This window comes from Oryctolagus cuniculus, chromosome 4 (assembly GCF_051225735.1).
Source record: "Oryctolagus cuniculus isolate XC-2025 breed Fujian yellow rabbit chromosome 4, ASM5122573v1, whole genome shotgun sequence".
Lineage (NCBI taxonomy): Eukaryota > Metazoa > Chordata > Mammalia > Lagomorpha > Leporidae > Oryctolagus > Oryctolagus cuniculus.
Genome location: NC_142870.1, coordinates 14,964,745 through 14,977,875, shown reverse-complemented (window position 1 = coordinate 14,977,875; position 13,131 = coordinate 14,964,745).

Genomic DNA, 13,131 nt, shown 5'->3' with positions numbered 1-13,131 from the left:
CTACTGTAGGGGTGTGTCGCATGTCCATAAACTTCATAGAATGGAAGGGGGGATTACAGAGCTAAAAAAAGTCCTCAGGGAAACTCTAAGAAAGTTTTGCAAGATACCCATCAAGGGAGTCCCTCATCTCCCAGCAATGACCTTGCCTCAGTATTCCTGGCTAGGTCAGTCAATGATCAGGAGTAGAGGACAACATGACCTAGGCACAAATGTAACTACTGGAATACATGACTGCTGATGACATTCTGACCATAATGCCTTCTGAAGCAGGAGTTGTGATAGGCACATTTTAAGAGCTTTTATATTCATGATATTTGTTCAATTTAAAGCAAAGTAAAACACTGATAAACACCGGTGAAAGAATGAATTATAATGTGGAGTTGTCTATGAGTTGCACGTGGCATAATTTATTTCCCTTTCTTTCATCAAAAAGTTAATTATCATGACAGAATATTTATAGGACCCATGAAATACTGCAAATGAAAATGAGAGAGAATCCATATTTTTTAACAGTTATTTTTTTTTTTACTTTAACGGATGTATTTATCAAACTGAATTCACTAGGGTAAAATCAGGAAACTACTTCATTTTTCTGACACCATTGAGTTTCACATTTGATCTGGAGGTTTTAACTTCCCCGAATCCCTGAACAATACAATGAGCAGATCTAAGATCTCACTAAGATCTTAAGAAACACTTTCATTTCATACTAGTAGTTAAGTCCAATCAACTGTAAATTAAAAACCAGTCTGGTAACCACATCAAAGCTACTCCCATTTCCCTCAGCTCTGATCTGTCATGTGATTTCACAGGTGGTTTGGAACAGGTTGGCGATTTTTTTTACACCTCCTTCCTATACCTTCTCATTCATTTGCAAGTTGCTCCTTGCTCATTCTGTTCAAGTCAAAGAGAAAGATTGAGAGGGAAGGAAATGACAAGTAAGGCAGTCTGTCTCAAAGTGGTGCCTTTGAATACCTGTGTCAACATGACTTAGTTGTTTGTTTCAATAAACTTTTGCTGAGAAAATGGGAGATGAAACCAGTAAATCATTTCATGATACATTTCAAGAAATTCCTATAGATTGATTTATTATAGACGGTGGTCTTCATACCCGGATAAGCAATTCCCTAATTAAGCAGCAGTTAGCATGTCAAGCAATGCATACCAGTATCCTCTCTTGGCTATGCACATTCATTCTAATCCACCATGGCATAATAAGGTTGCCCATTTCTGCTTAATTATCCATCTTGAAGATCTACTTTAAACCATTTGAGCCCAGAGTCTCCCTTTTAACACCCCTCTTTAGAGACACGGCAAAAGCTCAGTCATAATAACATTCCTCCTAACTACAAGGAATTTAATTCATGTAGTTTTGCCTTTTTCACAGATTGGTGATATTACAGGTTTGCTTAATAGGGATGCAGTCTTTCAGCTTAGTTAGTACTCTGCTTTGGTCTGGAAATATCCTCAGTCATCACATGCTCTGGGCTGAATGTTTGTGTCTCTTCCTACAAATTCATGAATCAAAATCCTAATACTTAGAGAGCTGGTGTTTGAAGAGGTGCACTTGGGAAGTAATTAGGTTATCAGAATAAAATGCTTATGTTTGGAATTAGCACACACATAGGAAAAGCCATGAGACAGTTTTCTTCCTCTTTCTCTATACTGAGCACACAGAGAGAAGGTACCATCTGCCCATCTGGAAGAAGGCCCTCTATGAACTAAATTGGTCAATATCTTCATCTTGCTCTTCCCAGCCATTAGAATTATGAGAAGTAAATATCTGTCATTTGAGCGATCCAATCTGTGATATCTTGTGACAACAGTGCAATCTGATGACTGCAATGTAAACATCTGGAAGCTCGCCTTTTCCCTTGTGGAGATTTGTTTGTGTTTTCTAGAAGCTGCCTTCTTAATTCTTCACTACGCTTCTCATAACCTGTTGCATGGAAGTGTTTCCATGACGGAATTAGTGGTGATTTCTTCCTGGCTCTTCATCCTCAATGTATATCCACCAATGCTACATGGGATCCCACCTTCTTCTCCCTAGATCTGCTTGCTCACCAAGAGGTGGCCTTCATGGCCATTGATCTGAAGATGGTCCTTTTGGCCCATAAGATTAGACCCACACAACTCACGCATACTCACTGCATTGTCTGTGGAAGTACGCTTTGGTCCTAGAGCAGGTGTCTTTCTATCCAGCCATTATTAAGGACTCACAGGAGTTTTTTAAAATGAGACCACTGGTCTTAATAACCACCAAAATGAAGAAGATACGGAAACACTTAGGAGCATTTACAGGGAACTGGATCAAAAACAGAACATCCAGGACTTGAACTGGTACTCCAAAACCCATATATTTGGCGTCTCTGGTAGTGACTTAACCTACTGTGCCACAATGCTGGCCCAAGAAACACTCAGTGTTTCCTACCTAATGTCATGCATGGCACTAGGGCAAACGATTTTGTTTCTTTTTCTTTCCTTCCTTCCTCTCTCCCTTCCTTCCTTCCTTCCTTCCTTCCTTCCTTCCTTCCTTCCTTCCTCTCTCCCTTCCTTCCTTCCTTCCTACCTTCCTTCCTCCCTCCCTCCCTCCCTCTCTCTCTCTCCTTCTTCCTTCCTTCCTTCCTTCCTTCCTTCCTTCCTTCCTTCCTTCCTTTCTTCTAAAATGGCACATTTAATGAATACATCCTGTATTTTAATTTGTCTTCATTAGATAAATTCTATTTGTTGTTGTTTTCACAGTTTAATTTATTAAACTGAACATAAAACAGGTTATTGCTGAAATATTGACCTATGTCATGTCAATAGGTTTATATCCCATCAGAAATTATTTATTTATATAATTCATTCAGAAAATTGCTTTCAAAGTAGGTATTCATTGAACAAGCTTTCTTGAGCACCTAGAAAATATATTGCTATTATTGTATGTAATGAGTACTGTCTTTCCTTCTGACAAGCTACCACACAGGAGTGGTCCTTGTAACCTCTCACAAAGGGGAAGGGATAGTATATGTGTGTGCTTGAAGGGTATGGTATCATCCTGCCAGAATGAAAGTCACTTCAGAGAAAACTTCTCTCTCATATAAGTGTATAGATGTCTGTGAATGAGAGTAAGGTTCTCAAGAATTGTATAACTGCTGTCACCCCCTTTTTGGGGGGTTGTGACCACAATTAAAATGTTACGTCATTTAAAAATTTTATCTGTTGGCTTTGAGAATTCTGCCAAACTTGTAGCCAAGTGAGAATAACATGTAACATCCTTTACATAAAGATATCAAATGGAACTCAATGCACAGGTCAATATTGATGAAGTGATCTAAATAACTACAATTTTACATAAAATACCTTAGAAATTCATAAACATAGATTTATAGCCAACAGAACACTATCACACAACAAATGATATTCTATACAATTTACCTTTGTATCAGAGATACCAAACCAACAACTGGTGGGCCAAATTCAATCACCATAATGTTTCTGTAGATAAAATGTATTGGAACACAGCCACAGTCATATCTTTGTGTATTCCATAATGGGTTTCACTATACAATGGCAGAATTGAGTAGTGGGGAAACAATCCGTGTGTCTCTAACAGCCTAAATTATTTGTGGTTGACTATTTGCAGAAAAAAAGGTTTGCCACCTTTTCCCTTATATATTGAACAGACTCCAAAATTTCTGGTAACTCTAGTGAAAATATATCAGGTAATTCTTCTCAGCCCATTTCTTTAGCTTCACCTATATATTTAGAGCATCATTTGAGATCTCCAAACTTCATGATAAATAGCTGTCATGTTCTTTAACATTCAAAGCATTCCTTGGTCATCAAATTTTTTCCATTCGAGATGTTATATGCTTTTAAAGCTGGACAGAACTTCTCCTAGGTTTGAATAATTTGAATAACATAAATAAATCTAGTATTATTATTTTTCTTTTTGTAAGTGAATATAAAGTATTTAACCTCCAATCAATTCTTTAAGACCGGTTCTAATATAATCTCCACTTTAGAGGTGAGGAAATTGGGTCAGTTAATTAAATTTCCCAGCAAAACAAAAATGACAGTCTACTTAATCCCTTCCTATTTGGAATGCAGTCTACGCCCTTAACTGCAATACTAGATTGCTACATGTGAAATTTCCCAACAAAAGTGTCTAGTGAATGACTCTGAGCATTGATGAATTTTGCCATTTCATACTTAATAATCCTGAAGCCGATACTCCCATGATTATGTGTTTATCCCACATTTCCCTGAAAGGTTGTCACTTCTTGACACTCTAGGCTTCAATGGATCTTTTCCTCATGTGACTGATTTTCATCTACAACATGCTAGTTTGTCCAGAATTGTATCTAATACTCTTATCTTTAGACCAAGGGACGATACTTCCTGCAATTGAATAAGGCAGCATGAAGGACTTAGCCATATGCTGTTCCCTTGATCTTGAACTTCACAGGCTCCAGAATCCTAAGGTAATAAACCTTATTACCTAATTTTAATTTATGCTTATAAAAATAGACATAGATCAAGACATTATTTTGCCTGAGATTCTGAGTGGGATAGTTGATAGAATTTACCTTGCATTATAAATCTGGATCTGCTTATGTTTCTGAGTATTTATTTCTTCTTCTCTAAAATGAGAGACTTACGATTTATGAGGAATTATTTTTTTCATGTCAAGAATTTTTTTCCTACAGAATACAACAAATCCTTCCCTACAAGGAAAGGTGCAATGAAATAAGGCAGAATTGAAAGATGCGGTGTTCAGTTGGAAGGGAATTTTCAATTATTTCAGGAGGATCTTGTATGATGATGTGAAGTCATTTATCATGGTAAATGTGAGGAGCACTTGGGGTCTCTTGGAAATGTATATCCTCTATGTATCCTCTGAATTTTTGGAGGTGACACTAAATGGCTATAGAGAGGTGAAAGTCAACACCGGTGACATTTTATTTTCCACTTAATGTCTTTTTTAAATTTTTTAAATCTTGAGATTCACCCTGACTCTTTCCCCAGCACTTTGTTGATCTTATGTTGTTTCTGGCCATCAAGTTTCTCACGTTTCTTTCATTCCCTTGCTATCTTTTTTTTTTTTTTTAAATCTTCTTTTATCTGTCTCTACCTTTCTGCTCTGTTTCTTGCATTAACCAAGCATTTGCTTTCTTTGCAGTTCCCACAGGTCTTGGCACTATTGATACTTGAATTGTTAGAACTGGGATGTATTGTGTATTTTAAGATGTTGATCATCCCTGTGCCTCTCCTGACTAGACGCCATTAGCATCCACCATTTGTGACAAACAAAGAAATCTCCAGACATTATTCAGTGTTTCCTGAGTACAAAATTATTCATGTATGGAATCACTGAGTATTCTAGAAATGAACTTTGGAGTTCTTAACTGTGAACATTGGTCATAGCCACAATTATAGAACTATCTGAATGTAATTTTATACAGTTCTATGCATGAATAAGATGTTATGAATGATTTCAGAATAAATATACTTCAATTTCCTGAGTCTAAAATAATAGTGAGCTATTTAGCCAACATGATTCCACTACCGAACACAAAAAAGCACTTGTGTTTATGTTTACATTGTTCTATTGCCACTAGAGAAAACAAAGTTTTTGTTACTTGATTCTGTGACCTAAAAATGTCAACATTATCTATTGGGATCACACCAACTAATGTTCATCATAGATCAAGTGTTAAAAGTAAGATTATTTTCTCAGTATATTTTAAATAATCAAGACCAATTATAGCCATTTGCTTGTTTATAGACTCTTACTATGCCCTGGACCTTTTAGGAGAGTTATTGCATTTCTGACAATCATTATATGTGCTTTGCAAGAGTCTTCAACCCTGACAGTTTGTACTAGCAATGATGGAGCTGATCATAAGCTGTCTCTTCTTTCTCAAGCTTCATATCAGATAGTACAGACCTTAACCTCTCAATATCTCAACATTTCAATTCAATTCTGTTGCTTCTACCAAACATTTCATGCTAGCAATCACCTATTAAAGACTACATATCTCATTTAAAGAAATATTTGTTTTCCCTTCTAATAAATTAGGATTTATTCTTGGTCCTAAGGATGTAAATTAAAAAAAGGCATGATATAGTTGAATTCATATGTTCTTATAAACTGATTATAATTTCAGCTAGCATGATTATAATAGTTAATTTTATGTGTCTACTTGTATAGATCAAGTGGTGCCCAGATATCCAGTTAAACATAAATTTTTAGTGTTTCTGTGAAATATTTCTACATGAGATTAGTGTTGGAATCCACAGATTCAGCTGCAAAATAGTTTGCCTTCCCAAATCTGGGAAAGAACCATCCAATCTATTGAGGGCCTGAATAGAAAAAAAAAAAAAAAAAAGTGAAAGGAGGAGGGGTTTCCCATTTTCTTTCCTTTCTGATATCTTGAACTGACACACTAGTTTTCAGCCATTGCATTGGGATCCACATTCCAGATCCCTCTCCTGGTTCACGGGGCTTTAGACTAAGATTGGAATTACACTTTGAAGTCTTCTAGGTCTCCAGCCTCCGTAATTATGTCAACAGACTTCTTATATCTATACACGTGTTTATCCACTCAGCCAGCCTTCATCCATCTATCCTACCCTAATTTTGATATTATTCTTTTATATGCTACATTCAGAATATTCATCCTATTGAGACAATAATGAAAATCTGTGGTTATAAATTATACGTTTTCAGGCTTATAGTACCATGCTGCTTAAAGATCCTTGTCAATTGGTTGAAAAATCCATTCTATTCCTTTAAAACTGTCCTTACATCACAATTTTGCACAAATTCTATCATACAGAATTAGATTATTTCTGTTTACTTTATTCAGTGTCCCATAATCCTCAAAGATGCACTATATTTCAATGGATTCACACAACCATTATTTGTTTTATATTTTTATTTAGTATATATTTAATAATTTAACATATAAAATATTAATATGAATTATATTAAAATAAAATGTGTGCCCTTTTGAAAAATATTTTCTGGAACCCATATGACTTAATAATCTCTAAGAGAGATTAGAAAGTTTAGTATTCTCTGAACTGGGTTATGGAAGAATAACTTAATATTCCATCTCTTGCTTTCCACACATTCTTCTTGGGAAATCTACTTATTGATTTATTTTTCTTTTAAACTCACTTATCAGGTGTGATTTTTCTGGCATATGAGCAGATGATCTGTAATAACTTATATCCAGCCACAATTTCTTCATTTTTACAATTGGATAAAATCATCGTCTTCAGGAATACTTCAGCAATATTGCAGGCCAGGGACAAGACCACTGTAATAAAGTGGATATTACTATCAAGTGAGTCATGTGAATTTTTTGGTTTCTCAGTGCATGGGAAAGTTATGTTTGCACTATACAGTGGTAAAATACATTGCGACAGCATTATGCCTACAAATGCACATATATTAATTAAAAAAAAAGTCATCCTAGCTTTCAGCTGTCATCCTAGCCTTCAGAATATTTTTGCTGGTGAAGGTCTTGTTTTCATGTTAGTTATTGCTGACTGATCAGTGTGGTGGTTGCTGAAGTTTGGAGTAGCTCTGGCAGTTACTTAAAATAAGCGGAAGAATGAAATTTGCTGCATCAATTGACTCTTCCCTTCACAAAAGATTTTTCCATTGCAAGCAATACTATCTAATAGCATTTAACCCACAATAGAATTTCTTGCAAAACTGCAGTGAATCCTCTTTCCTAACACTGCTTTAGCAAATAAAATTATGTCATATGTCATCTCTTCATTAATATTTATAGCATTATCACCAGGAGTAAATTACACCTCAATAAACCACTCTTATTCATAACAACCCACTCCTCATCTATTAAAGTTCTGTCATGAGAGATCAGCTACTCAGCCAAATCTTCAGGATCCATTTCTAACTGTACTCCTTCTGTTATTTCCATTACAGCTGCATTTACTTCCTCTACTGAAGCCTTGAACCTCTCAAAGTCATCCCCAAAGGGTTGAAGCTGGCTTCTTCCAATTCCTGTTAGTGTTGATATTTTGACTTGCATTCATGAATAATGAACGTTCTTTTTTAAACAAAGAAGTTTTATTTTTTATTTATTTGAAGGAGGGATAGAAAGAGAAACCTTATATCTTCTGGTTCGTTCCCCAGATGGCCACAATGGCAGGGGCAGGAATTCCATCCAGTTTCCCACATGGGTGGCAGGGGCCCAAGCACCAGCATCATCTTCTGCTGCCTTCCCAGGCACTTTAGCAGGAAGCTGGATCTGAAGAGGAGCAGCGGAGACTTGAAGCAGCACTCCAATCTGGGATGCAAGCATTGCAGCCGGCAGCTCATTTCATGGAGTCACTCCAGCCCCTAGAAATGCTCTTAATGTCTCCCAGAATGGTGAATCATTTTTGAAAGATTTTTTATCCACTTTGCCCAGACTACTTAGAAGAATCATGATCACATCTACAGACTTGTGAAATGTTTTATTAAATAACAAATCTTGGTATTTGAAATTAGTCCTTAATCCATAGGCTGCAGAATGGATATTGTGTTTACAGGCATGAGAGAAATTATGTACCTCTATCAGGACTGTTGGGTAGCCAAGTGTACTATCAATGGGCAGTGATATCTAAAGCAACTGTTGGGGCTGGTGCTGTGGTACAGCAGATTAACGCCCTGGCCTGAAGCGCTGGCATCCCATGTGGGCACCGGTTTGAGACCTGGCTGCTCCACTCCTGATCCAGCTCTTTGCTATGGCCTGGGAAAGCAGTAGAAGATGGCCTAAGTCCTTGGGAACCCTGTACCCATGTAGGAGTCCTGGAAGAAGATCCTGGCACCTGGCTTCTGATCAGCTCAGCTCTGGCTGTTGCAGTCAATTGGGAAGTGAACCAGCAGGTGGAAGACCTCTCTCTCTCTCTCTCTCTCTCTCTCTCTCTCTCTCTTCCTCTCCTCTCTCTGTGTAACTCTGACTTTGAAATAAATAAATTTCAAAAAAAAAAGAATAAAAGAAAGCAACTGTTTATTCTGAGCAACATTTCTCAACAGTGGGCTTCAAATATTTCATAAGCCATGTTATAAACAAATATGCTCTCATACAAGTTTCTCCATTGTAATACAAAGCACAGGCAAGACGCTACGATTGTAAGATTGGTAAGTTTTGTCATCTGCACTGGCTCCTAACAAGAGAATCATTCTGTGCTTCCAAACTTTGAATTCAGACACTGTCTTCGCCTCTCTAGCAATGCAAGTCCTAGAGGTCATCTTCCAGCAGCAGCTTGCTCCCTCTGCACCAAAAATATATTGTTCCGCGTAGTCACCTTCATCAATTATCTCAGTGAGTTTCTCTGGATGATTTCCTGCAGCTTCTACATCAGCCCTTGCTACCTCACCGAGCACTTTTATATCGTGAAGACAGTTCCTTTCCTTAAATCTCTTGAACCAACCTCCACTAGTTTCAAACTATTCTTCGACAGCTCCCTCATCTCTCTCAGGCTTCATAAAATTGAAGAGCTTTAGGGCCTTGATCTGGATTAGGCTTTGGCTTAAGTTAGTGTTGTGACTGGTTTCATCTTCTATCTAAAGCACTCAAACTTTCTCTACATCAGCAATAAGGCTATTTTTTTCCTCCTGCGATTTGTGTGCTCACTGGAGTAGCACTTCCAATTTCCTTCAAGAACTGTCCCTTTGCATTTGTAAGTTGGCTAAGTATCTGGCACACGAATCTCAACTTGCAGCCTCGTCTGACTTTGACATGACTTTTTTGCATAGCTTAATCTTTTCTAGCTTCTGATTTAAAGTGAGAGGAATGCTAATATCCCTTTCACTGGAACACTCAGAGGTTATTATAGAATTATTAATTGGCCTAATTCCAGTATTCTTGTGGCTCAGGGTAGGGTAGCCTGAGAGAAAGGGAAACAGAAAGCAGAATACACTGTTGAGGGAGGATGCAGAACACACGCAAAGCTTATTAGTAAGTTCACCACTGTGGTGGAATGAGAAGGCCATGCCAAGATGGCCGCTGGCAAGCGAGCTTCAGTTATTCAGGAATGGCTTCGGAAACCACATGGCAATGGAGCCTGCCTGGCAACAGGCTGTGATTGGATGGCTTTGGAAACTGCCTGGCAACAGGCTGTGATTGGTTAGGGCATAAACCGCCCCTTGACCAGATTGGCTGCCTTGGCTATATAAGCTGCTGTACCAACTGAAATAAACAAGTCTGCAGGCTGCTCACCTCTGGCCCACTTTCACCTGACTCCCAGGGTCTGTGTGGTGACTCCATGCCTCTTGCCCGCACTGTGCTCCTCCTCTCAGAATGAATCCACAGCAACATTTGGCACCCAACGTGACAGAGAGAGACAGCATGTCAGACTCGACGAGGTCCCCCCTTGATTTTGGCAAGCCATATCATATGGGCACAATTTGTGATGCCCCCACAATAATTACAGCATTAACTTCAAATATCATCAATCATAGATCACTGTAACATGTAACAATAATGAAAAAGTGTGAAATATGAGAATTACCAAAATGTGACACAGAGCTACAAAGGGAGTACTTGCTACTGGAAAAGCAATGCAGCTATAATTGCTAAACACAGGGATGACAAAAAGCTCAGATTTATAAAAATAGCACATCTACGAAGCACAACAAAGTGAAAACCACTGAAATGGGGTCTACCTCTATTTGACAGGATTAATCTAGAAATTAAAGAAGGCAATTTTCTAAAACATTTGTAATATGGTGTAAAGCAGACAACAAATGTAAAGGCAGTTCACTGTTATATTTACATTTTTAGTTTATATGCTTTTAAACAGGGAGTTCTCCCCCACCCCACTGGACTTTAATGTTTATTAAATGTCACGTATTTGGGTTTATAAAGACGAAGAAACATATTTTTGCCTTTAAATAACTTTCATGACAGTTTCTTCTTAATGAGGTAGAGAGAATGGAAACCTCTGTGCAATTAGGTGTTTTGGAAGCAGTAGGCTCTATCTAGTTCCAGAAAAAAACTATTTCCAAATGCTGCAAGATTAAAACTAACACTTTGCATGGGAATTGCAACTTTCCCTTCCATGTAAGATTTCAAAAATGTATCCAAGACCAGATCCACTGTGTTTACCCCATCCTCTTAACTGGGCCTTGATCTTCAGTCAGGGCAAAAGGGTGCCACTGAAGTTTCCTGTAGAGAAGAGGTTTTCTGTGTTATGACCTACACTGAAAAAGACTTTTTATTTTTTACTTCAAAAACTCATCTATGTTTGTGGCTCTGTCTCTGAACAGCCAAACTTTCAATAACTCTAATATTTTCTGTGCTATCCAAGCCCATCCTATCCCATCCTATCACATCCTATCAGCTACCATCTATCTGTCTATCAGCTATCTAGCTATCATCTATCTATCTTATAATTTGAAAATGTTTGAGATAGATATTATCCACAGGGAAGTTATTAAGATAGCTAATTCCAAATCTTTCTATTTAAACTTATCTTAAAAATTCTCCATTCCTTTATAAAAGAGTTCATTGTCTCCTTCTCAGTAAATGGAACAAAGCTTCTACTAAAGCAAGGTTCAACTATCAGGTCACAAGATGCCCACAGCAAATTTTTGGTTTCTGGACATGTTTTTCATCAGATAAAATTACAAGCTGTAGATGTAATAATATCAGAGAAAAAAATTAGAGTCTATCCTAAAAATAATAAAAATTGGGAATATATACTAATGAAAGTTTAAATCAATGTGATAAAAATTAACTTTCCCAATGTATCTACTTACGTTTCTGATGTAAGAAGGGTTACAATCAAATGGATATGCAAGCTTTAATTCTTTCAAATAATTATCTTAACAAAGCTTAACCTTCATTTAGTGCTTTACTGTCTGTCTAGTACTTGTACACAGATTTTACCTTATGAATGCTATTCATTGTATTTTGAAGATAGAGATATTAGGTTACAATTACAATGAAAAAATGGTAAATTACTAATATTCAGAGGTAATCCATTTCCAAAAGACTGCCAGGGCATTGATTGGGAATTTCTTTAGATTTAGTAGTGAGTTCAGAGTTTTACTTTTCTTTTTTAAGATTTATTTATTTATTTGAAAGGCAGAGTTACAGAGGCAGAGGTGAGAGAGAGTGAAAGAGAGGACTTCCATCCACTGGTTCACTCCCCAAATGGCCACAATAGCTGCAGCTGGGCCGATCTGAAGCCAGGAGCCAGGAGCTTCTTCTGGGTCTCCCTCGTGGGCACAGGGGCTCAAGCACTTGGGCCATATTCCACTGCTTTCCCAGGCCATAGCAGATTTCTGGATTGGAAGTGGAACTGCTGGGACTCAAACCGGCACCCATACAGGATGCCAGAACAGCAGGTGGTGGCTTTACCAGCTACACCACAGGGCTATCCTTGGTTCAGAGCTTTTATGAATTAGTAGCAAAGTGACCAGTTTTTATACATGGTGAAATATCACAAACCAGATCATAACTCAAAGACGGAAGTCAGAGTTTCTCTGCCCAGAGGATAACATTCATTGAGCTGGATCTACTGCATCTGAAAGAACTTCCCTTGTAAGACGGTAGAGGGAGAAAGTTTTGGCTGGAAATAAAGGTACTGGAAAGAACACAGTAGCCAGTCACCTCACAGATAAAATCTTGCAGTCATTGAGGAATTGGGGACCACCTTGAAAGAGACAGAATAGAGGCTGCCAGACTGAAGAAAAGAGGCTAAAGAAATTCCCAGGGATTTGGGTGTAGTTTCCAGCATAACACCCATTAATTGGCACCACCTTTCTCAAAAACAAACGAACAAAACAAAATGTCCCATGTATTCAAAGGAACTGTGAGAAATCAAAAGAATAAAAAAATCTACAAAACTCATTTTTAATGAAGATATATAGAATCTAATTAAGAATATGATACATATGCATATAGACCCATAGAAATGAGTCAGAAAAGACATCTACATCAGTTAGTCACTCAATGAACAATGTTTGAGAAATTATGATGTGTCAGCCATGGAAGATTCCTGACTTCAGAAAGTTTACATTCCAGTACCTTTCCCAAGTCCAGTCAATAGATCAGTGATAACCTAAGATATTCATAGTAATGCTGATTTTAGAACATAGAAGTGCTGACTCAGATA